Here is a 24,025-nt window from a genome sequence, read left to right as displayed (position 1 = left end):
AACATTTTTTGGAGATACTGTAAAATGCACAATATCTCACAATAAGCCTAACACATCCTCTACAAGTAAACGCTTAACTGTTCATAGTTAACATTAAAAAAAAAACAACCTGGTGAACGAGTCGCAGGTTCTTAGTGACAGTCATGATATAAATAGACTTATATGTGCATGTCAAATAATATTCTAGTTGCAAAACTGTACTAAACCCACAGTGAAAACACTCTGAAGAACCAACACTACACACATCAATTTTAGCCAAGATTCCACTTCAGTGTCATGAGACGCACTACTCACACATTTTATAAACTCTTCCCAGATATCTGACTCACTGATTTTTTGGAAGGCTGCAAAACAATCTAGCTGCTGCTATAGGCATGATTAATATCATGCCTATATTTTCTTCATTGGAATTGTGTTAGAATATAAAATAAAAGGAACTAAAGAGTCTGATCGCTCAGGCTAATGAAATGAAATGGGCTTTTATAAGTACAGCCTCACTTCATATTCACACATGCCATCAATGTGATTTCTGAAGGTAGTGTTTAAAAAATATTTTGATACCAAATATCATTCAGTGACTATAAAACATATATCACATAGAGTAGTAGTAAAAACAAAAAATTCAGTCATCCCATGTTAATTATGCCAATTCAAGTTTTATTACAGAGAGTTCTATATAACAAGAAACAAAAGGTGGCTGTTAAGAACCCGTCAGCCTCCAGGAAGCCCTAGAAAGTGAAGCCTGTGAGGAATATTAATGTTCTAGTGGTTCTAAGGGATGTGGTAGCTCAGTGGTTAAGGTGTTGGGCTACTGATCGGAAGGTCATGGGTTTGAACCCAAAGTCCACCAAGCTGCCACTGCTGGGCCCCAGAGCAAGGCCCTTAACTCTCAGTTGCTCAGTTGTAAGTCACTCTAGATAAGGGTGTCTGCTAAAATGCCGTAAATGTAGTGAGTAAAAAATGTATGGCTTATTTATCATGTTTATGAATCTATACTACATAATATTTATTACTACATACAGAAGAATTAACTCCCAAGCCCAGATAAAACAGGAGAGTTGTGTTAAGAAGGGCAGCTGTGATCAAACCTGTGCCAAATCAAAAATATACATATCAGTCGATCCACTGTGGTGACAGCAAACAGCCAAAGGATGATAACAACAACAGTAGTATGTGACAAAAGCTTAGGTGTAGCAGCATCAGCAGTCAAGTAGTGTACTATTGAGACTTATAATTCAGTGCTGTGTTTTCATGTAAATCATCAATGTATATATTTTCTTCCAAGTTTGTCAGATTCCCAACCTTTAGCTAGCTTACCATGTCACACAACAACTAGCAACCAGAGAGAGTAAAGCCTGCCATGTGTTTCCTTAGAGAGAGACATGAAACTAGTGCCCAAACCGCAACTGAGGCTCAGTGGGTAAGACTCTGGGATGCTGATTTTAGTCAGGGGTTCAAGCTCCAGAACGGGCAAGATGCCACTGTTGGGCCCTTTAGCAAGCCCCGTAACCCTCTCTGCTCCAGTGCTGCTGTATCTTGGCTGAGCCCAGTGTCCTAACAAACTGTGATATGTGAAGAAGAGAATTTGACTGTGCTCTAAGGTATATGTGACAAATGTGTACTTTGCTGTCTGTGGGCACTGCTACATCAAAGGGCAGGGGAAGGAACACCTTGTAAATGTTATCTATCCCTTTCTATTTACATGAGCTCACAGATGCCCATGATTGGTTAGTGTTGCTGTGATTGACAAGGGAGGGAGTACGCAAGCCCTCCCACCAAACAACATAGCCATTTTGCTCTTGAGACTCTCACAGATAGCTGAGGCATAATCCTTGTTATTCAAACTGGCAATATTGCAATTGCTTGTTTCTGTCTCTTTTCTTAGTGCTGAGAGTGGCATTATTGTTATCATTTGTTTTGTTTCTTAGCTAAAAAATAGGGAAATCTAGTGTGATCTGAGCCAAGTCAGAGTTGTCTGTAAAACTGTAACCTTACATAATGTCAGTGATTCCCCTTCACATTATGGTTTCCATGGCGACAAGTACTAAGCGCTGAGGTTTGTGTTCGTTAGTGCTATTGTCCGATCTCCACTCTCTGTCTTGTCATTGGTGTATTGCTCAATTTGGGTGTTAATTTATGCACTGCTGTGTCTATAAACCCGACCAAGTCATAAGCTGCATCCCAAATAATGTACTATGCACTTACACTATACACTATATACTCTAGTGTCTAGTGTACCAATTTATGAAAATGGAAAATGGTGGTCACCAACTATCTTTTTTTTTTTCTCATTCAGGGTGGTAGCCCATCTTCCTTCACCTAAGGAAAGCTGTGAGTGTTGAATGCATGATGTGTTCAACATTCTATACTTTTAATAGGGCCCGAGCACCAAAAGGTGCAAAGCCCTATTGTTTTTGCTCGGGTTTATTATTATTATTATTATTATTATTTTTTATTATTATTTTTTTTTTTTATACGGGCGTGGCAGGAGGGCTCTGTAGCGCCCCCTGTAATGCAAAAACAAACATTGGTGCACAGATCGGGCAATTATGTACGCACATGTACGAGAGTTGGTACGCATATAGATCTCATCGACTCGAACAACTTTCGCGCTCTAAACTATGAGCTCCGTCCAACAGGAAGTCGGCCATTTTGGATTGTTTTATAAGTGCATGCGGTGAACTTTTAAATACTCCTCCTAGGACATTCATGCAATTGACACCAAAAGTGGTCAACATGATGCCGAGACATTGCAGTTGCTAAATTGCGAAGGGATTTTTGATATCTCGAACGGTGCTGCCATGGCGAGGCGACTAATTTATGGCGAATTCAGAGAAACAGGAAGTGTCTTCTATCTAAAGCACGTGGTGTGTATGTTCGGCCAAGGATTCTGATCGCATCGATGTGTTTATTGTGAGTCCCGGGTATAGCGCCACCAACAGGCCTCAGGAAGTGTGTCAGTCACAAAGGTGGATTTTTTCACAGTTGCATGCAATGAACTTTTAAATACTCCTCCTAGAGGATTCTTGCGATTGAATCCAACAGTGGTGAACATGAAGCCGAGACATTGTAGATGATAATTTGCGAAGGGATTTTTGATATCTCGAACGCTGTTCCCATGGTAACGCGTCAACCTTTACTTTCATTTTCAGGCATATTTAAGCTCTTAGCATGCACTTTGGGTGCCTTAAAATGCTCGAAAACACCAGAAATTTGGCACAGACGTCAAAGTCGTCTGCCATTAGGACCGGTCAAAGGCTGGAACATAGGCGTGGCAATAGGGCTCTGTAGCACCCCTGAATTGGAAAAATAAATATTGGTGCACAGATCGGCCAAACATGTACGCACATGTACGAGAGTTGGTATGTATATAGATCTCATCGACCCGAACAAATTTCACAATCAAACCTATTAGCTCGAACGGTGCTGCCATGGCGAGGCGACTAAGTTATGGCAAATTCAGAGAAACAGGAAGTGTCTTCTATCTAAGGCAAAAAATGTCTTATTGTGATGACACGCGGTGTGTATGTTCGGCCAAGGATTCCGATCGCATCAATGTGCTTATTGTGAGTCCCGGGTATAGCACCACCAACAGGCCCCAGGAAGTGTGTCAGTCACAAAGGTGGATTTTTTGACAGCTGCATGCGGTAAACTTTTAAATACTCCTCCTAGGGGATTCATGCAATTGAGACCAGACTTGGCCACCATGATGCAGAGATATTGGAGATGTGAAATTGTGAACAGATTTTTGATATCTCAAACACTGTTGCCATGGCATCATGTCAAATTTTACTTTTATTTCAGGCATATTTAAGGCTTTTGGCATGCTTAGATTAACTTGAAATTTGACACATACATCACATTTGTCGACTGTTAAGTGTGGACAAAAAGGTCAGACAAAGGTGTGTCTCTTAAGTGGCTCACTAGCGCCCCCGTTTGTCTAAAATGTGGGGTTTCATTTACCTACAGTCCCCAAATGGGTCAGTAACAACATAAAATAGTCCACTGATATTTACCCACTTGATGCACTTGCCCACCGTGCATTGTTTTCTGGGAAGCACCGTATAGCGATAAAAAAACGTGCGAGGGCCCGCCATCGCTGCTTGCAGCTATATTTCTTCAGTTGAATCCATATTCTTGAGGTTTTCCTCATCTTGTGGGAATTTTCAGTGTAAACACACAACCCACACCATTTCTGAGTATGTGTATGTATGTGTATGTGATTTGGGATTTATAATAGGTAATAGGTTAAAATAGGTTTATGAACTGCTATTTTCCAGCTCAATAACAGCTTTTGTTTCCTTTCTTGTCTCCCATACATCTTTTCCAGATTTCTAATTATACTTTATCCTGTTCTGCTTTTGTCTTCATGTATTCTGACTCCCCCTATAGACTTTGATGACAATTTTTGGAAATCCTCTAAAAACCCACACTGATTACGCACAGTTGTGTCCTACGTATCTTTCCCTTACTTCACACTTCAAAGAAGCAAGATATTCATTTCTACATTGTACAGTACACACTATTTCTTTTGATAGAAACTGCTTTGTGTAACAAATTCAGCATGATCCTTCCCAGAGAACACCTGGGGTCATTTGCAGAGAGCTATTTATTGCTCAATGACCACATGGATAGGCAAGAAAATTTAAAAAACACACTCAAAACGAAACAATTTTCTAGCTCGGTCAACATCTCTGTAGTGCTCAATTCATTTGTAGGCTGAAGACAGTGGAGAGAGGACAAGATCAGGGTCAGGCATGACACATTCAGAAAACTGGGATAAACACGACCCCAATTGTACAGCTGGCTTCAACAAAATTTAAATATATCAATATATCTGGATCTATTTGTGTATTTGAAGTTAGTGCAACAGCAACAGCATCTTATAAAGTGGGAGCATTTTATACCACAAAGTGAAATACCCTCTACATCGTCAACTCATATCTTTAGTTCATTTTGATGACACACCCATAACACATAATTTTCAATGGTTGAGAATATGATTGTGAGATTTAATGAGCTCTCTATTGTACTCTACCATGGTTCAATCAAGATACAAATGACACAAAAAGACCAATGACAGAGATGTCAGCTGAGAGGTGTAAACTTTAACGTGTATGGTATTCAAAGGAAACAAGGTACAAAGCCATTTGGACATTACAGATTGGAAACATTTAAAAAATCAATAAAAAATTGTGAAGCACTACATCCTATGACATCACAGAGACATTTTGATAATACAGTAGTTTTATTCTTGAGCTACTGACAGATTTTCAGTTTTAGCACTGGGGTTCAGTCAGCCAGTCGGTTAGCAAAGGGGTTCCAATGTTTCCTATGACAGTTCATGTTATATCTACGGAATTCTCTAGACATGATTCGGTTTCTGTTTAGCCTTCTATAAAAGCCTTGAGAGGCTTATATTGTATGTGTTTCATATGGGGCTTATTAACACATTAAACACCAGCAACAGTGTTTTGCGATTAGCATGTGATGGTTATGCATGCACTCATCCAGGTGGACATTCTTCTCTGAGATTCATTTGCTTTTCCGGAGCATGCCGGCAGGTTGCCTTTCATGCGAGATGAGCCTTGGTAGACAGCATGGAGGCAATATTTTTTCAATTCCAGTCAAAGCATGTGCAGACCTATGGCTTCCTAAAGCACACGCTGAGCGTTGTGGGACTCGGCTAATTACAACGCGTACATGAAGCCTATATAAGTAGCAGCAGTGACTGAGCTCTTCCGCTGAACAGACTCCAGGCTGTGTGTAAACGACACTTGCCACTTCTTAACTCCCCACCTCATCAGAGAGCCTCTTTAGAAGCCAGCAGAGAGCAGCTGTCTCTTTGTGTCTGGCCAATCATTTATTCATTCACTTTCCACACACATGGAGTGACGCATAACTCACACACCCATCCATGGCCCTGTATTGCTTTTGTTTCTGAAGCGTAAAACAGTGTTGAATTAGCACTGAGTCATGTCTTGGCCATTCTGTTAAAGACCGTAAATAATACATAATACCCGTCAGTGCTACAGCAGATGAGGTTATGTTAGATTTCATTTGTATCAACTAGACTATATTTGTGAAATAACCGAGGCAGAAATATTGAACCATTTCAGAGATTAAATGTAACACTTGACAATCTCACAGCCAGTGCAAATGAAAGATTTATAGAGGCTTAAGGCAAATCTGACTCATCATCAGGACCTCCAGTACAGGCCATTAATTATACACAGACATGACAACAGAGCAATAGTCATTCTTTCCCTATGTTGCTCACGTTCAGACTGCATTTCTACTAAAACACCTTGATGGGTAGAATTAAAAATGTGTACATAGTGGGCAATAACACAAAAAGGAGAACAAAAATTTGTTTAAACCCAGATTTTCAGCACAAAAGTAAGCAACAGCACTGTTAAAAAAAACATGCTCTGAAACATATTCAGAGCTCAACATTATGAATGGTCTATAATTTCATGTAGTACAGCTGGATTGAGGTGACAAGCATCCTATTAAAGGTTAAACGTGGAATGAGTGGAGTAAAGAATGTGATGCTGAAATGGAGCCACAGGTCGTGGCTCTCATCTTTTCTACATCGGTGGAGACCCGAACCCCTTGCAGTTCTCCTACGCAACAGAGACAGGTGTAATTACAAACTCGACTGAAGGTGACAGCTCTGCTTGCGTTTGTCACTCTGTAATTCAACCTCTCAAAACGTCACAGGCAGCAGGTAGGGTTTGTGTCGTTTCAAAAGGGACGCAACTGTTTTGCGTTGCATTCTAAAAATAACCTGCACAAAGCCGAGACTGAACAGTAGCAGGAGTGGGATGGACGCACGAGGAGCTAGTACAATGTTCCGGAAGATTAGTGCATGTGTCAGAGTCGCTGTTAAAACAAGATGCCTAATTAGAGGCTTGAACCAGATTATATTTTAAATACTCCTACTTTAGGATTTTTAAGCCTCTATTATTTATTTATTTATTATTTATTTGTTTGTTTGTTTGTTTATTATTATTATTTTTTTAATCATGTCTTTATTTTTTATACATCCATCTATTTTCAGTAGCAGTTATCCTACACAGGGTCTGTCCCAGGGGACCAGGGTCACAAGGTAGACGACAATCTGTACGTGTCAACCAATCAAGGGCACAATCACAATCACAAAAAAGGGACAATATACAGATGTCAGTCAGCATATAACACGTGTCTTTGATCTGGGGGAGAAAACACCCAAAGCACTAGGAGAACATGCATCTCCACACACAGGGTAAAGGCAGGAAACCAACCCCTAAACCCTCATCCCACTGCTGCTATTACACAAGTGTATGTATGTTTACTTGAACCCTCTTTATTTTGTCTGTTTGCACTGTCGTTTGTTTCACACTTTTTACTTTAGGTTGCCTATGATGCACTTTATGTGGCTAGGATAACTTACTTTATGTCCTTAGCTCTGTGTTGTTTTTTGGATCAACATGGTTTTGGAGAAACCAAATTTCAATTCACTATGTACTGCATCAGTGATATATAGTTAAAATGACGATAAAAGCTTTTTGACTTGAAATCCCAGAGGTGCAAGGCATACAACACCACTGTGCCCCCCTCTTTTATTTGTTTTTATCAAATGTTTTATATTTTTTGTATATACTACTATTTAGAGACAAAAAAAAATAAAAACGATCAACTCTGATTCATGGCCTTGCTCGCTCACAGTGATGAATTTCTGTTTGTTTGCTCTGATATCTTTTATTTACATGTTGAAAGCTTTCTCACATACCAGGAAAAAAAACATAGCCACTATATTTGCGTGTGTGTAGTCATATTTATGAGTTAGATAAAAAAATAGTTTTATTACACACTAGTCAAATTTACGATACATCGCAAAACATAGCTGTAACAGAACACTACATATAAACTGCGTGATGATAACAGAACCCTGACCAATAATATAGACTATTAATATTACATGCAAAAACAAAATGGATGCCAATGCAAATGTGCTTCCTATCACAATTTGACAAAAATAATGACACTTCCCAATGAATTCTGTGTAATCCTCTGAGAAATTCTGTGTCATGATTCAGTGAAAGCCAGTGAATCCATAAGGCCAATAACCACGCGCACACACACACACACACACACACACACACACACACACACACACATATACACACACACACACAAACACACACACAAGATTACTGATGAATAATCATATTACACAGCATTTCCAGATATTGTATAAGAGTGACTGAGATTTATAAGTAGATATAAGTAATCTGATTGCATTTTCTGTTGACTTTATGCCACTTTTAAATATATTTATAATATTAGCAAAAAAGAAGTTTAAAAATGAAGCTACATAGCCATTTATTAACACCGCATGTAAGCACCTTTACTTCAAAAATATATGGAATAAAATTTGCCGTAACCCAAAGTTCTTGCCCTAATATGTAATACTTAATACTAAAATAGCAATAAAAATACAATAATCTACAACATGCAACAAAGAATATTATTAAAAACATCCAAAAACAAAGCATAGTTATTATTACTTAACAGAATCAGGATCAGAATTTAATTTGGTTGCAATTTGATTATATCATGAAATTTATTATGCGTGAAAGTGTTCTCATCTCTGACTACTATAAAGCATCAGAGATGTCTGTAGTTGCAGGCAAACACTTTGGCAAACAGGTCCAAAATGATACCCAATAGCCTGGTCAAAAAACAGGCAAGGGTCAGACAATGAACAAAAAGACTCTGTAGATAAAAGTAGATTCAAAAGAAAAACAAACAAAAAAAACTACACAACAAATTAGAAAAAAAAAACAGAATGTCATGGACAAAAATTACATTATGACATTCGTGAACTTGGCTTGGAATTTCAGGAATGAAACATAGGATGTGTACATGACTAGGTTTTATGTTGTGAGAGTGTGTGAGGGAGATAAGCTGCATCCGAATATACCTACTACCCCACTATACAGTACTGTAGGTTTAAGCAGTAAACAAATCAGTAGTCTTGTCCAGATTCACATAAATAATAAAACTGTGGGTGAGAAATACCCAGATCACTCAGATTCTGCAGCATAGAAACAATGCACACTGTGCTATCCTATAAGCCTCCCTGTAAGTGCCATAGGTATTAAACCTTGTTCCTTGTGGTTAAACCTAACACTTGAGTATTTAATTTGCTGAAGGTTTACACTAGAAAATACAGCTGCATTAAAAAAAAATAAAATAAAATAAAATAATAATAAATAAATCTTTGTGGTGGGGGCAGGGTGGCTTAGTGGTTAGCATGTTCGCCTCACACCTCCAGGGTCGGGGTTCGATTCCCGCCTCCACCTTGTGTGTGTGGAGTTTGCATGTTCTCCCCGTGCCTCGGGGGTTTCCTCCGGGTACTCCGGTTTCCTCCCCCGGTCCAAAGACATGCATGGTAGGTTGATTGGCATCTCTGAAAATTGTCCGTAGTGTATGTGTGTGTGTGTGTGTGTGTGTGTGTGTGTGTGTGTGTGTGTGTGTGTGTGAGTGTGTGTGCCCTGCGATGGGTTGGCACTCCGTCCAGGGTGTATCCTGCCTTGATGCCCAATGACGCCTGAGATAGGCACAGGCTCCCCGTGACCCGAGGTAGTTCGGATAAGCGGTAGAAGATGAATGAAATCTTTGTGGTTAATCGTTCATCATAGGTCATATGACAAGTCCATCATGGAACATGTATTATATTTGGATTGTATTCATACTACAAAAATAGACTGATCAGTACTGTATTAACAACCGAGCAGTAGCTACTGATCCAAATGCAGAAGTAATATCATAAAAAACAATTTTGCAAACAGTCAATAATCATGTGACATGGAGCAAATGTGTGCTAAGGTATAGTCCATGACAGCCATGATTTTAGGCCACGATGCATTCTCTGAGTCCATCAGAGTTTCATTGTAAACGTTCATCCGTTTAAATAATTGCAATACGACAGTTATGTTGGAATTGTAACAATTCACAAAAACAGCTAACCAGCACTGCTTCTTTTCACTCTTATTCATCCAAATATAGAATTAGATAGAAAACATCAATATGTCATGGCACCCTGTGAACAGTGTTGTATAAAGTACTAGAAAGCAATACTTGAGTAAAAGTACAAGTATCGCAGTAGAAAAAGACTTTGGTAGAAGTGAAAGTTACCTTTTAGAATGTTACTCAAGAAAAATTCTTAAGGTATCTGATATATACTGTACTTAAGTATCAAAAGTCATTTTCTGATATTAAATGTACTTAAGTATTTGAAGTAAAAGTAAAAAGTAAAATTTCAGTGATTTTCGGTAGGCATAAGAGCAGGGGCGGTTCTAGGATTTCATCTTTAGGGGGTTTAGCCCTCAGTGAGGATTTAAAACAAGAAGAGTTTTCTATTATATATTATATGACTACATAGTAAGCCAAAAGTTATGGTATTATTTAAAATGGCAAAAGTGGACACCAAAATTTTATACATTATGTAATGATGCCAATCTTTAATCAAATCAGTTCATGTATGTGTGCATTCTCTACAAACAGTGTGTCCAATGAATGCAGTCATTAATAAAAAAATATTCACAAGACAAAGACCAAATCAATAAATGTTCTTTTTATTTAGTATTGAATCGATTGTTTGCATTGATATTTTGTTTGTGCTATCAACTCTGGTAATAAGCATAGTGAAATTTCACTGCTTTTGGTTGCCGTCTTTGAGGCTTTCCACCGATTAATAGATAAATGCCTCCAGCTCTGACTGTGCGTGCACACTGTAATGCAATCTAGGAGCAGTGATTCACCAAACCTCCCTTATTGCAGTCGCACACATTTCTTCTGATTTTATTTTGAAGTAACGAGTAACGAAGATGCTTAGTGGAAATATAGCAAAGTAAAAGTATACATTTTATCTAGGAAATGTAGTGGAGTAAAAGTGAAAGTTGACAAATTTAAATAGCGAAGTAAAGTACAGATACGTGAAATTTCTACTTAAGTACAGTAACGAAGTATTTGTACTCCATTACATTACAACACTGCCTGTGAAATAATGTATTATGAGTTGTTAAATACAAAACATAGCTGTGTAAAAAAAAAAACGGGCAAAGTGGGAAAGCATTGGAGACACTGCACAGTTCATTAGCTCTCTCTCTCTTAAACAAGCTGGATAATCAGAGGGATGAGACAGGCCACGGTAATTGCTAATATCACAGGGCAGTACCCAGTGCACTAATGAGCATGTGAGCAAGTGGGAGCTTGTTAGCTTATCATTTGTGCTGGTGAGCTAATACTCTGCTGCTTGCAGGCACAAAGTGTTAATAGGAGAAAATGAATGAAATGCAGTTACGCAATCAGCTTCCTGTATACGAAATGAGATTGAAAATTCAATTTCCTGATTTGTTTAAACAAAACGGCTCACAGCTCTCAGGTGTCTACAGGATGAACATGGGTACTGGGTTGCAGCTTAGAGACTTTACCTGTTAAAGATGTTTCAAACAGACACTAGGGCTGATCTACTGATGCGAACATTAACAGGCTTGTTAGCAGGAGATTCTGCAGGTTGTTGCCTCTCTATGAAAACACACTGTATTTCTCTTCTTTCTCACAATCAGTGTTTTTTTTACTATAGTACCATTAGTGTGAATTTTAGTGTGAATTGTAGGACAGCCTTACAGAAAACCTAAACTTTGTGTGGTTAGGAGATTTAATACTTGGGCAGGAATTTATCTGAGTCATCATATTGTTGTGAATAGTTTTACTACCTTCTTTTGACAGGCTTGTGGCATTATGTCATAAAACATAAAATTATGTTCCAGCATGCAAATGTAGGTCATGCAACACAGTCTTACACCAGGGGAAGAGAAGAATGTGTGCAATGTTAGGGGTTTTCCAGTGTCCTTATTTGTAGAATTTGAAATTTTTTTGGTGTGGGTGTGTAGGTTCTTCTTTGCCTGTTCTTGTTGTCTCGTGACCTTTTTTGTGAAAACAAATATAAATGGCAAACAGTTTATTTTATTACAGGAAAGAAATGGGTGGCTTGTGCAGCAACGGGTCACACTGCTCAGCTGAGCACAGTCAACGAATCCATAAATAACAACCGAGAAAAGATTCTCATTGCTCTAGGGGAAACAAAGAAACACACTACTGGTTACTGCATCCTTCACACCCCGGGTGTGACTCATAGCTTTTTTACTCTGCTAATGACAACTTCCCCAATTGTAGCTAGGCAGCAACTGTGTTTATTGAGATAACAGTATTTAAGAGGGAGACTGTGCTGCTCAAGGGTGGGGAGGACATGGTGGATGACCAGGGTTTAAATTATGATTTCTCAAGCAGTCGCTGTGCTCGAAATGATTTAACGACGAGCTAAAAGGCTTGACCAGGCTAGCAACAATCACTGGTTTCATAAAAGAAATCTATTCTTTCTCTGAAAACAAATCAGAATAGATTTTCATTTATAACTGACAAATTAATTAAATACGAGTTGTGTTTAAAAGCAGTTGCTCTTAAAAACTATGGCATAAATATTCAACTACAACAGTGTCATGTGATATCACAATCTTGATGCCAGTTCTACACAATATACATTATGATCATTTTTTCAAAAAGCTAAAGAGCAGGTACAAATATAAATACTTTATTGATTGTTATATTTACATTAGACATACTTTAAATATTTAAATCAGTACAAAACCTAACATCAGGTCAGAGTTTGTAATTATTATTATTAACAAACATTAAAATATTCTACAAGTATATATCAAGATACACAACAACTCAGAAAAGTGAGACATAATTTATCACAATATTGATATTTCATGGTCACAGAGCCCAGCTCTGCTGAGAAGGAACTGGTGAGTGATGGAGGGATGACGAGAAGGTGAAAAAATAGAGGACAAACAGACTGGCCTTGTGGATGTTCAACCCCTAGGCTGATTGTAGATTAGCTGTAATGGATGATAAAGTCTTAAAAATCTTTCTGTTGTGTGAATCGTCGCAATACAATTTATTATATCGAGAAATCTCTTTGGCAATATGTCAAAGCCTCAAACCTTTAAGGACAAGACCTCAGTGTGATTTGCTCAAATTGAAAAGGTTTAGTCATTTGAAACTGTGTTCATTATAGTATTACTGCACGAAATATTGTTGAACATACAGTATTTACACTGGTTGGTGCTGTTTCTGTTTATTGTCTTTTGTGTATTGTCTTTTTTTATTGTCTTGTAATTTTTTGTTTGCACTGTCTTTTGTCCTGCACTGTCTTGTCTGTCTTGTTTGTCTTGTCCTGCACTGTTTGCACCAGTTTGCACGGGTGCACTTTATGTATCTAGGACTAACTTACTTAAGTCCTTAGCTGACTTTGTTCTATGTAGCACCATGGTCCTGGAGAAACGTTGTCTCATTTCACTGTGTACTGCAACAGCTATATATGTTTGAACGGACAATAAAAGCTTCTTGACTTGACTCGACTTGACTTGATTTGGGGTAGGAACATCAATACAATCCGCTTTTAATGAGCTTATAATATTGGCAGCAGGTGAACATTTCTGTCATGTTTGTGCTTTAATATTACAGTATTTGTGCAGTCACAATATTCTTCACTTATTAAAATGTAGAACCATAATAAGCACACAGTTTTCCAGGGATTTGCTAGAACACTTAGCAGTTTCCAGGGATTTGCTAGAACACTTAGCACTTAAATTTCTGGCAAGCGTACTGTCCGTACACCATCGTTCTCAGCCCTCAAACCTCTTTCAGCCTGACAAGCACTGCTTTCCTGTTGCTTTCATGTGCTTATCTTTGTAATGCCGAGTGCTTTTGTTTTAGGTTTTTGTTCTGTCCTCACCTCTGCCTTAACAGTAATTCATTCCCTTAATCTGCACAAAAGTCAGAAGTTCATGGTCATTTATACAGTTATTCCTCTTCTTCAACATTAAATCTCATCAGGCAATCCTGTACTATCAAGACAATTATTTCTACACAGTTTTCTTGACTCTTGGCTTTCCTAACATTTCTTTGTCTTTGATCATATTTTATTCTGTTGTAGCACTGCTTTGTAGCACCCCGCTGTTTTGACGATATAGATGATATCAGCAGTGACTATGAGCCTCGGGTTTCCTTTATTAAACCCACACAGAGTTTAATAACTTGTGTCCTAAATGTAACTTTGTGTTTTGTCATCAGCAATGCCACACAGTCTCCACACTGTCTCCTGTCCAGCCAGGAACATACAGTATGTTTTGCAGATACATTAAATCAGCTGAGCTGAAACAGCCTGTTAGTGGAATACCACGATCCCACCATTGATACTCCCCTGCCTTAGGGAGAGAACACCAAAGATTAAATATGCATGATCGCCTAGGGTTTCTGTAAAGTAAACATCTAAAAAATACTATAAGAGAGACAGACAGAAATACAGACATAACTGAGAGAGTCAAAGACAGATAGAGAGACAGACAGAAAGGCAGAGAGAGAAAGAGAGATCGCGTGACATACAGACAGATACAGATTGAAAGAGAGTGTGAGAAAGATAGAGAGAGACAGAGAAAAAGAGACAGACAGCCAGACAGACAGAGACAAATATAGATAAATAGTGAGACAGACACATAGAGAGAGAGTAATCTTTGATTCTATTTGTTCATCACTACATCTTCTTCATTACTACGCAGACTAAACTCAGCATGCTGTTGCCTCTTCATGACTTTTGAAAACACTGTACATTGAGAAACACCAGTTTAAAAAAGCTTATCCACACAATTGCACAAACACTCTCAAGACAACACAAGCACCAGTACTGCTTTGGAATTGCTTCATAACATCTGTAACGATTTGCTGAAGACACCCTGGAACAACTGCAGAAGATATGGAAGTCAGTCAGGTCTTCTCGATTACGATTGAGACCTTGCTCAATTTCTCAACGGTGGCAGATTGGCAGTGCTGGGGCTTGAACCCCGACCTTACAATCAACAACCCAGAGCCACCACTACTTGCATCACATATCTTTATCATCTCGTAAGAGTTTAAACTGAGATAAACCCGAAATGTGCAGTTTGGTTGGTTTGGGAGATTAAAAAAAAAAGTGACCTCCTTCACTATCCTTGGAGCATGAGTTTGGAGTTGAGAGGCATCAGTACAGCACTAACCCACATGAAGCTACTAAGCTGCTTGTTTATTTGCTGTAAAAAATTATTTTAACTCTGTTTGTTTACCAAATTTTCAATTCTGCTTAGCTCTGATACTCCTGTTTATCGATATTGACATTTGCGTGTTTTTGTACTGTTTTGTACTGTGGACTGTTCACTGTATTTACTTGTGCTGATACTTTTGCCCTGTTCTTATTTTTTTGTGACTTACTTTGTGAGCATGACTCGTGACAGTTTGAAATCTTTGTTTCCACTAAATCAAGCTGATTCATTTATATGCACGCTGCTTCTTCAAGAATTAAAGAACTAATTATATTTAGTACTAGATCAAGCACAGCTGTAAATCAGTACAGGGAAAGAGCATTAATAGAAATAATCTTGATGGATGAATTTTGACTGCAATTAATTCTCACCCTGTCGTCTCAGTGCATATTTACATTCTACATATTTGTTCCATTACAGTCATTTTAGTATATTTAGTATATTTATATATATATTTATATCAGATATTCTGTGTGATCTTTCAGTATGAAAAAGTGTAGATAGAGTGTAGATATTATTTTAAAATCCCCATAGAGTTCGTAGAGACGTGTTTAAAGTTCACCTTAAAGCCTTTTTTTAAGTTGACAGCTTGATGAATGATCTCTTATTATGTCACTACATCTGAAGTAATTAATATTGCAAAAAAAAATTTCATCAGACAGCATAATTTAGTGAGGAGTGATGCATTAAGCAAGCTTAAATAATAAATGTAAAAATTAAAGCTGGCTCCAGACTAATTCTGTTCGTACTACACCAACAGTTATGGAACACTAAAATTCACACCCACTGGCTTTGATGGAAATGGACATTCATACCTGTCCACCTGCAGATTTAAGCCACTACTGACAGTGCTAATGCTAATAGGATATGTGAAGGACTTTGCTCTCAATTTCACTCTGCGTTTACAGCACTGGATTACAGGAAGTAATAACAGAAGCATCATAATAAATATCCTTCTGTATATTGCACAACATTTTCACCTTATTCAATATCACTATCCTTTTAGTGATTAATATCAAGGCAGATCTAATTTTACATTACCCGGTAATCAAATGGTGTGATAATGTTCTGTAACTCCATGACTGTCTGTCCAGCGGTCCTCTGAAACTGTCACCGCATGTTAAAGATCTTAAAGACATAAAACTGATACTGAATCTGTCTCCATGTTAACTGACCATGAATTAAACCACTCCAGCCATTTACGAGGACAAACCTGCAGTCATGTGTAGTTCTTTAGGCCAAATGGGCTCACTGAGAGACCAAAAAGATGAGCTCTGATTCTTGCAAGATCTCCCAAAAAGCCTATACTAGAGCATCTGCCAGTGCAATAATTAGCTCAAAAATTGGGAGCATGGTCTGAAAGCCCAGTTTTGCATACAGGTTAAGAGTAAACTTGGCTCGACAAGGTTTTAGGGCAAAAGATTGGATATTGGATATATAAATAATCACCAGAATGACAATTGTCTTAAATTGGTTTCTTAAAGCACTGCAGCAAAAGTTGCAGTTTATGTACATACTCTGTATCAAGCACATGAACAGCAAAAGGCTCCTTAACTGTCTGAAATAACTTGGGACTACAACAAGTGAAGACAGAACACATTCTGGCACTCAAATGCTTGCTTGATGCATCCTAACTGTGCCCTTACTGTAACAGTTAGAATGTAATGCATTCTAACTGTACACCTTACTGTACAGCTCCATCATTACAGCTCAGTACACAATCACCATGTCACCTCCAGTAAAGGTCTGCCGTTTTAACACTTCAGCTGATGGCTCAAACTGTCAAGGATTTCAATGTTTGGGGACAAAACTATTCAATTGTCAACTCAATTACTTAAATCGAGTTTCTATAAAGCAACACTGTGTCCATCAATACAAGGTCAGTGAGCTGCAGCTTTGAATAACTAAGAGTAGTTTAGAGCAGATCAGACCAAACTGAATAATAATAACTTCTCACTCAGTTGGACAAACCGATAGCCTGCTATTGGGTTATTATTCCGTACTTCCTTAACAATACTTCCTTCTGAAATAGTAAAATCTCAGTTTTGATGTATTTTGTTTATGTTTAAATGTAAGATGCTAAATGAGAGCTACTCGTTCTCACCTGCATCGCCTCAGCTGAGAGGTTACCTGTCTGATTGAATGATTTTTACTTGTTGTCTTAATTAGCATACATAGATGACATGCAATCATTTCTAAACCAGGAACATGGCAATAGAATACACACCTTACAGTCAACAGGAAATATGAATGCTAGCTTGACACTTAATTGTCTCTGTTCATGTGCGATACAATGACTAAACAAAACAGCTCATAGCTGAGACATTCAGATGAAACATTTCAAACCCGATGTGGTACATCGGAAACACAGCAGAGGACAATAGTAAGAGAATAAGCTACAAGAGGAAGGTAAGCTAGGTATGAGGTAAACATGCTAACTATATTGTGTCCCTGGCAAATAAAACGTTGGACTGGGCAGCACACTGGAGCTTTTACCTTGTTGCTATGCTACCTGATAAATGTATGATTAGCCCAGCTCTCATACCATAATTTTTACATGAAACTCGTGCCAGTGTTTCAAATGCAATGAGTATTCTCAGCTGTTTAAAAGTCTGTTTATTTTTTCTTGTTTGTTTCAAGTCGCATGCAGTGCATCCTGTGCATTAACCACATCCTCCTTCTTTCATTTCACTGATGTGTGGATAGGATTCACGTTGTCTTACAAAAGTCCCTTCCTTAGCTTTCCACAACCAAAAGTGCCATGTCTCAGGGACGTGAAGTTAAGCTTTTACCAGATTCACCACCTGCGTCCTCCAGCCAGACAACATGCTAGCACTCTAAATGATATGGCCACCCGCACCACTGATACAGAAATACAGCAGCAACAACATGTGAGACTATTCCTGGATGGCCACAGTGGTTTTATAAAGGGAGAAGTAAGCATTTTAAGTGTGAGACAGCTGTGGCTGGCTGTGTGACTGCATCTGAGCAAAAGCACTTTACTATAAGTAGAAAGGCAAGATCTCTGTTTCAGTGATCTCCCAGAGGGCATGTTACATTCATCCAACACTAACACATTAACAGCCTGTTCAACAGCTGTACAGTTCATCCACATCCATATGCCATCGTAGATCACTGTTACACCCATCTATAATATAATCCTAAACAAACCTTTGGCACAATATGAATGATGTTGGCTCTGAATGATGGTACATGGAAACCAGGCACTTGCTACATATGTGATAGGAGGCAACAGCACTAGACAAATATAGTAGCACAGGTTTTGTGGTTTTGCTTTGCAGAGGAGTGGCTGCTAACACTCATTTGTTTCCCATGCAAATGTAATCTTTTTGGAGGAGTAACATAGCATCTGTCTGCACTTGTCTGTCCAAATCCATTTAGTAAGGACTGCAATGGTCTTGCAACTTTACCCTACGGATACACTAGGACAAAATTAGATTTGCATCCTCAGTGATAACTGCTCTCATAAACAACCTCCCTGGCCATTATAATACAGTTTTGAAACAGCAGTCAGATAGAGTTTATCTCAATATTTCTAGCTACATGCCTATATCTATTCCCCAAAACAACAACACGTCTGTAGTCAAATCTAGTGCAGGGCTCTTCTACAATCTGGGAAGGTTCAACTTATGTAAAATCCCTTGTTTAATAAGAATGAACAGCACCTTCATTTACCTTTTGGCACCAAACCTAATTAGTTTACGTCTATTAAGGAGACATTTTGTGGTTATGTTTTGTTTCATAGTGATGCTTCACATGAACATTTTTGAATGATAGCATAAACACTAAACTGGTATTTATTTTGAATTTTCCAGTTTAGAAAAAAAATATCATTTCCTTTCTATCGTTCCAATTTAGGTGCATGTTTGTTCAGAGTATGTTTTCTTCATTAGATTCCAGTCATCATATTTTTTTGAGCTCCCAAAGAGAAGCAGGAAGCAGTGGCACTTAACTTGTGGTGGGTCAATGTGTCAAATCCTTTCTAAGACCTGCAAAGACCTTTTTTTCTAATATAGCTAAAATCATGTAATAACTGCACAGCAGTTGCAAGATATTAATAAGACACCGATTTACTTTCCCATTCTGCTAAAAAAATAATTGAATGAAAGGATACTTGAAGTTAATTAAAGTTAAAACAGAGGTGTACCCAAATAGAAATGAGGCAAGTTATCTTGTTATGGTGCCATCATTTGAAAGACAGCACATAAGACACAAAGCAGACAAAAGCCAAGCATCACATCTGCAACATCTGAATGTGAATGATATGGCTGTTGACCTCAGAGAGCAGACACATCAATAGCACACTGTAGCTGACATTAAGTTGTAGCCCAAAAAGAGCCTGGAAGAAGAGCCTGTCATTTGACACATGAAATATTATTTTCCTTTTGAGTCTTTGTTTTAGGAATCAGTGAAGCTGAACAGAACATGATGTCAGGTCTCATACCTGGAACCTGATCCAAGCAGAAAGGCACAAACAAAAGGCATAACAATTCTAAGCAGTACATGCCTTCTTCTGTAATGGCTGTTCATAGCTCGCTCATTTACGTGACCAATAAAGAAATTTCATTCATTGTATTCAAAGTAAGAGGCACAGAGCATCACAAATAGTGACGTTCCAATAGAGACACGCGACCACACATCCAACACACATACAACATGAGAAAGACTGAAACAAACAAAAACAAAATAAGAATTTAAATCATTTTATACAGCTTAACCCTCACCATGTTGCTTAAATTGCAAAAACTCCTCTTATGTGGATGTGGCTGACAGACGGAGACACAACCCACTGTGAGGGAATGAGCATAACATCTGCTCACTGAATATACTGCCCAACCCTTCACATGTTCACACCAGCACAAAGGAATGTAGAGGAATGAGCTACAGTGATAATAAAACACAGATCACGTTCCCATGGTTGGTTATCTAACAACACCTAGATATCACTCTAAGTGGTGTCAGTGCCAGAAATGTTAGAGCACAAGAGCTGGTAGTGGAATTCTTTCTGCTCGTGAGACAGATTCTTTTTGCTCTCATATAAAAACACAGTTGTATGGATTCAGTTCCAATTCAATGTTATAGAATGTCCGTGAATGAAAAGAGGAAACATGTTTTTACTTGTATTAAAGCAGCTTTCAACAGTTGATTCCTCATCAGCATCTCTTTTTCTCTCTCTTGAATCTAACAAGAAAAAAAAACAACTTGTCAGAAAGAAACCAGAAAGTAAAAATTCTTCTGTTTCACATGTCAGAAAACCTGGAAATTTGAAAAAGTTGCAGTTTCACCTCTGATTGACTCAAAGTGCTGACAATAGAAGACTCCTACTAAAAAAGCTAAATAAACCTCGCCTGAGAGAAAACTTCAAAATATTAACAATTACATGTTTTTGAAAATCTGTTTAACATTGAGCCATACACAGCCCTGTGAATTAGATGTTACTACAAGGAAGAAGAAGAAGAAAAGGAAAATTATAGGCAGCTTCCAGAATCTTGAATATCATATATAACTCATATGACTAAGATGTCATGGGTAGATGATTTTTAACCATACACCTAGCTTTAAGCCAAGGTCCAACCCATAAGTCAGGTCCTTGATTTGACCCCAAACCATGACTGACTGGAGTCAAGGCTAAGGCTGTAATACAAGATTTTTTGTATTACAGAGAAATTACAAAGAAAAGAAAAATATGATACAAACTGCATACATATTAGGTGGAAAAAAGACTTACTAAAATATAGTAGCAGTATTGCTGGCTCTAATATTTCATTATTCTCATATTTTAGACTTGTAGTTGCCATGCAGTGTGAAGAGGCGAGACGGCTAGCTATGTCTTTGAGTGACCACTTTGCATAATGTGATACTCAGCACTTCAGACAGGACTACAACGTATCTCTAAAGCACAGCTGAACCATAGAATGTGTGTAATTATCTAACACTTCTGCTTATTTCTACATTTGAAACTAAGTCTTAATATCTTTTCGAATTGTACATCCAATTTTTACCATAAGAATTTTTAATATTGTGCATTTTTAATACGTAAACACACGGGACAAGTATTCCATATCATCTACTTTATTGTATTTAACCACAGGATTGTGTATCGACATTAAATGCATTGCTAACATACTTTTCTATATAAACAAATGCAGATTATTTTTACCCAATGAGATTAAACAATAGATTCTCATGGCATTAAAGATATCTTTTAAATATTTTTTTATCATAAAATAGAACATTAATGTAAGTAATAGTTCTAAAATCAGAAAGCATTTACATAAGATAATGAAACAATTACATTATTCAATTAAATTAACCCACTTGTGTATACACTATATGGCCAAAAGTTTGTGCACACCTGACGACCAATTCCATACATGCTTGTTGAACATCCCAATACTGAAGCCTTCCACTGTTCTGGAAAGTTTTCCACTAGATTCAGGAGTGTGTCTGTGGGGATATGTGCTAATTTGGCAACCAGAGCATTATTGTTGTCAGGCTTATGTCAGGTGAGAAGATCCAGGGTGCAGTCGGCGTTCCAATTCATCCCAAACATTTAAATTAATGTTCACTCAAAGTCACTCAAAGTTCTTCCACATCAACTGAGGCAAACCATGTCTTCATGGATCTCACTTTGTTCACTGGGATTTAGTCCTACTGGAACATCTTAGTGGCTCTTAAGAGACTTTGCGGAAGAACCACATATGGTTGTGCTGGTCAGATGTCCACAAACGCTTATTCTCAATCTCTCATATAGTTTATATAGTGCTTTAGAAAAACCTTAGAAACTTAGATACTCTTCATGTATATTTCTAGATGGCATAATCCTTCTAGAACTCATTAGATCATTAGATCGATGCTCAATCAATAAAGCCAAGTCAAGTCAAGAAGCTTTTATTGCCTTTTCAACCATATATAGCTGACGCAGTACATAGTGAAATGAGACAACGTTTCTCCAGGACCCTGGTGCTACATAGAACAAAGACAGAGCGACATAGAACAACACAGTGCTAAGGACTATTTAGTTAGTCCTAGCCACATAAAGTGCATATGTGCAACCTGGTGCAAATGTAACACAATATAAAATAATGATATCCTGTTTAACCATGGTGATTAGCATTACATGGTGGATAGCCACTTCTGGTAATGCTGTAAACATCAGTATGTTTCAGTGCTATTCATATCACTGGCGTAAGGAAAAGTGGACTTTTGTGTCATTAATGTAATAAAACAGATGATATGATTACTTTTATTATTTTATACTCTTATAATTGTGCCTCAATAATTTGTGCCATGGCCGTCTCGCAGATACATTCTGCGTAAAAAAGGATCTTCCTCACAACTCCTACACTGAGTGGAACGAAGTGAGATAACAGGCAACATGTCTGATTCAAAATACAAAATAAATAGGCCTACATGATTTCCATAACCATGACTAATTGTTCTGTTGATTGATGTACTATAATAAAACTGTACCAATAATAACAGTGAAGGTATATCTGTGAGACTTAAACAGATCTTTTTTTCTTGGCATGCGATTCTACTGCACATGTATTGCACAGTCTGCTACCATGGTGACAGAGAAATATTAAAGAATATTTTCCTAGATATACAGTTTATTGTGATACATTCCTTAATCTACTGGAATAAAAACAGTTTTGTGAATTGTACTTTGCCAGAAACTGAAAGGCCAATAAGTCAAATGTGTGCATCCCTCGACATTATACAAGACAAGAACATGCACTGCAGCCAAAGACATCTAAAAATCATTTTAATTAAAAAGGCTACAGGGTTGTAAATGATTCCTTGACCTTCTCTACTCTTGTCACTTAATACACTGTCAGAAGTGATTACCCGATTTCCAAGAGAAACATTAATGCTGCTGTTTCATCAAGAGGTGTATAACTCAGGTCATGGACATAAGGAGTCCAGCACTGTTTGCCTGCTTTCTGGGTGTGAATCTGAAATTGAGGAATTGAGGTCTATGTCCCATCTACTGACTTATAATGTCAGACCATCCTATTCCCCTGCTGTACTCAAGCTAGTTTCTGTTCTTAGATATATTTCAATAATGTGTGTGTGCGTGTCTGTGTGTGTGTGTGTGTGTGTGTGTGTGCAAGTGTGTAAGGATGATCTGTCCGCCGTCTAAATATTTAATGTCTGATGACTACATCTGATGATCTAGCCAAACTAATCTAAGCTCACCTGGCACATTGAATTAATATGAATTATTTACAGATGAAAGTATGAGTAAGTACATGAATTTGACACCTGCTATACATTTGCCTCCTTCATTTTCCTAAAGTTGCTGGACTTTAAATATTATATACTATATAAAATGAACATAAAATATGAAATGATAATGAAAACTATTGCTTTTGGTCACTCATTCATGAACACAATTAAGGCCCAGGATGGACCACCTAAATGCTACAGTAAAATAGACGTAAAATAATTAATCATCTGAATTGTCATGCATGTAAGTTGGTGGCTCACACTATTTAAATTTTATCCTATTAGCATTAATTTCTTGAAAGAGGGAGATATAAGTCTTGGGCTAGTCTCAGACACCCAATTTCAATAAGACCTCAAAAGTTGCAATCTGATCGGCTCTTAATACATCTACCTAAAGATAACTTGAGTTGTTTTGTAAATGGGAAAACAAACTCTTATACATTGCCATACAGTGAGGGTTTTTGAGCAAAATATGGTCAACTGACTAAAAATATGTTCACAAAATTCCCCAAAAGTTGTTCAAGAGTTCTGTTTGAAGGACTTAGTGGTGAGTAAAAATAAGAAAATCCCACAAGTTTGCT

The 24,025-nt window shown here is 37.7% G+C and overlaps 1 protein-coding gene across 3 annotated transcripts in view; it reads right to left on the bottom strand.

Annotated features, from left to right (window-relative positions):
- The window catches only part of osbpl3b (oxysterol binding protein-like 3b), a 57,195-nt gene that overhangs the window by 31,502 nt on the left and 1,668 nt on the right, over positions 1 to 24,025 (bottom strand). For 2 of the 3 annotated variants that reach the window (XM_060870515.1, XM_060870517.1), the window contains exon 2: positions 20,331 to 20,393. The exons of the other annotated variant lie outside the window; for it this stretch is intronic. The gene's annotated coding sequence lies outside the window, so the exon portion shown is untranslated. The remainder of the gene's footprint in view (positions 1 to 20,330; positions 20,394 to 24,025) is intronic. 3 annotated transcript variants of the gene reach the window in all.

The sequence above is a fragment of the Tachysurus vachellii genome, chromosome 5 (genome assembly GCF_030014155.1).
Source record: "Tachysurus vachellii isolate PV-2020 chromosome 5, HZAU_Pvac_v1, whole genome shotgun sequence".
Taxonomy (NCBI): Eukaryota; Metazoa; Chordata; class Actinopteri; order Siluriformes; family Bagridae; genus Tachysurus; species Tachysurus vachellii.
The sequence above is the reverse complement of the archived record's forward strand: the minus strand, read 5'-3'. Positions and strand labels throughout refer to the sequence as shown.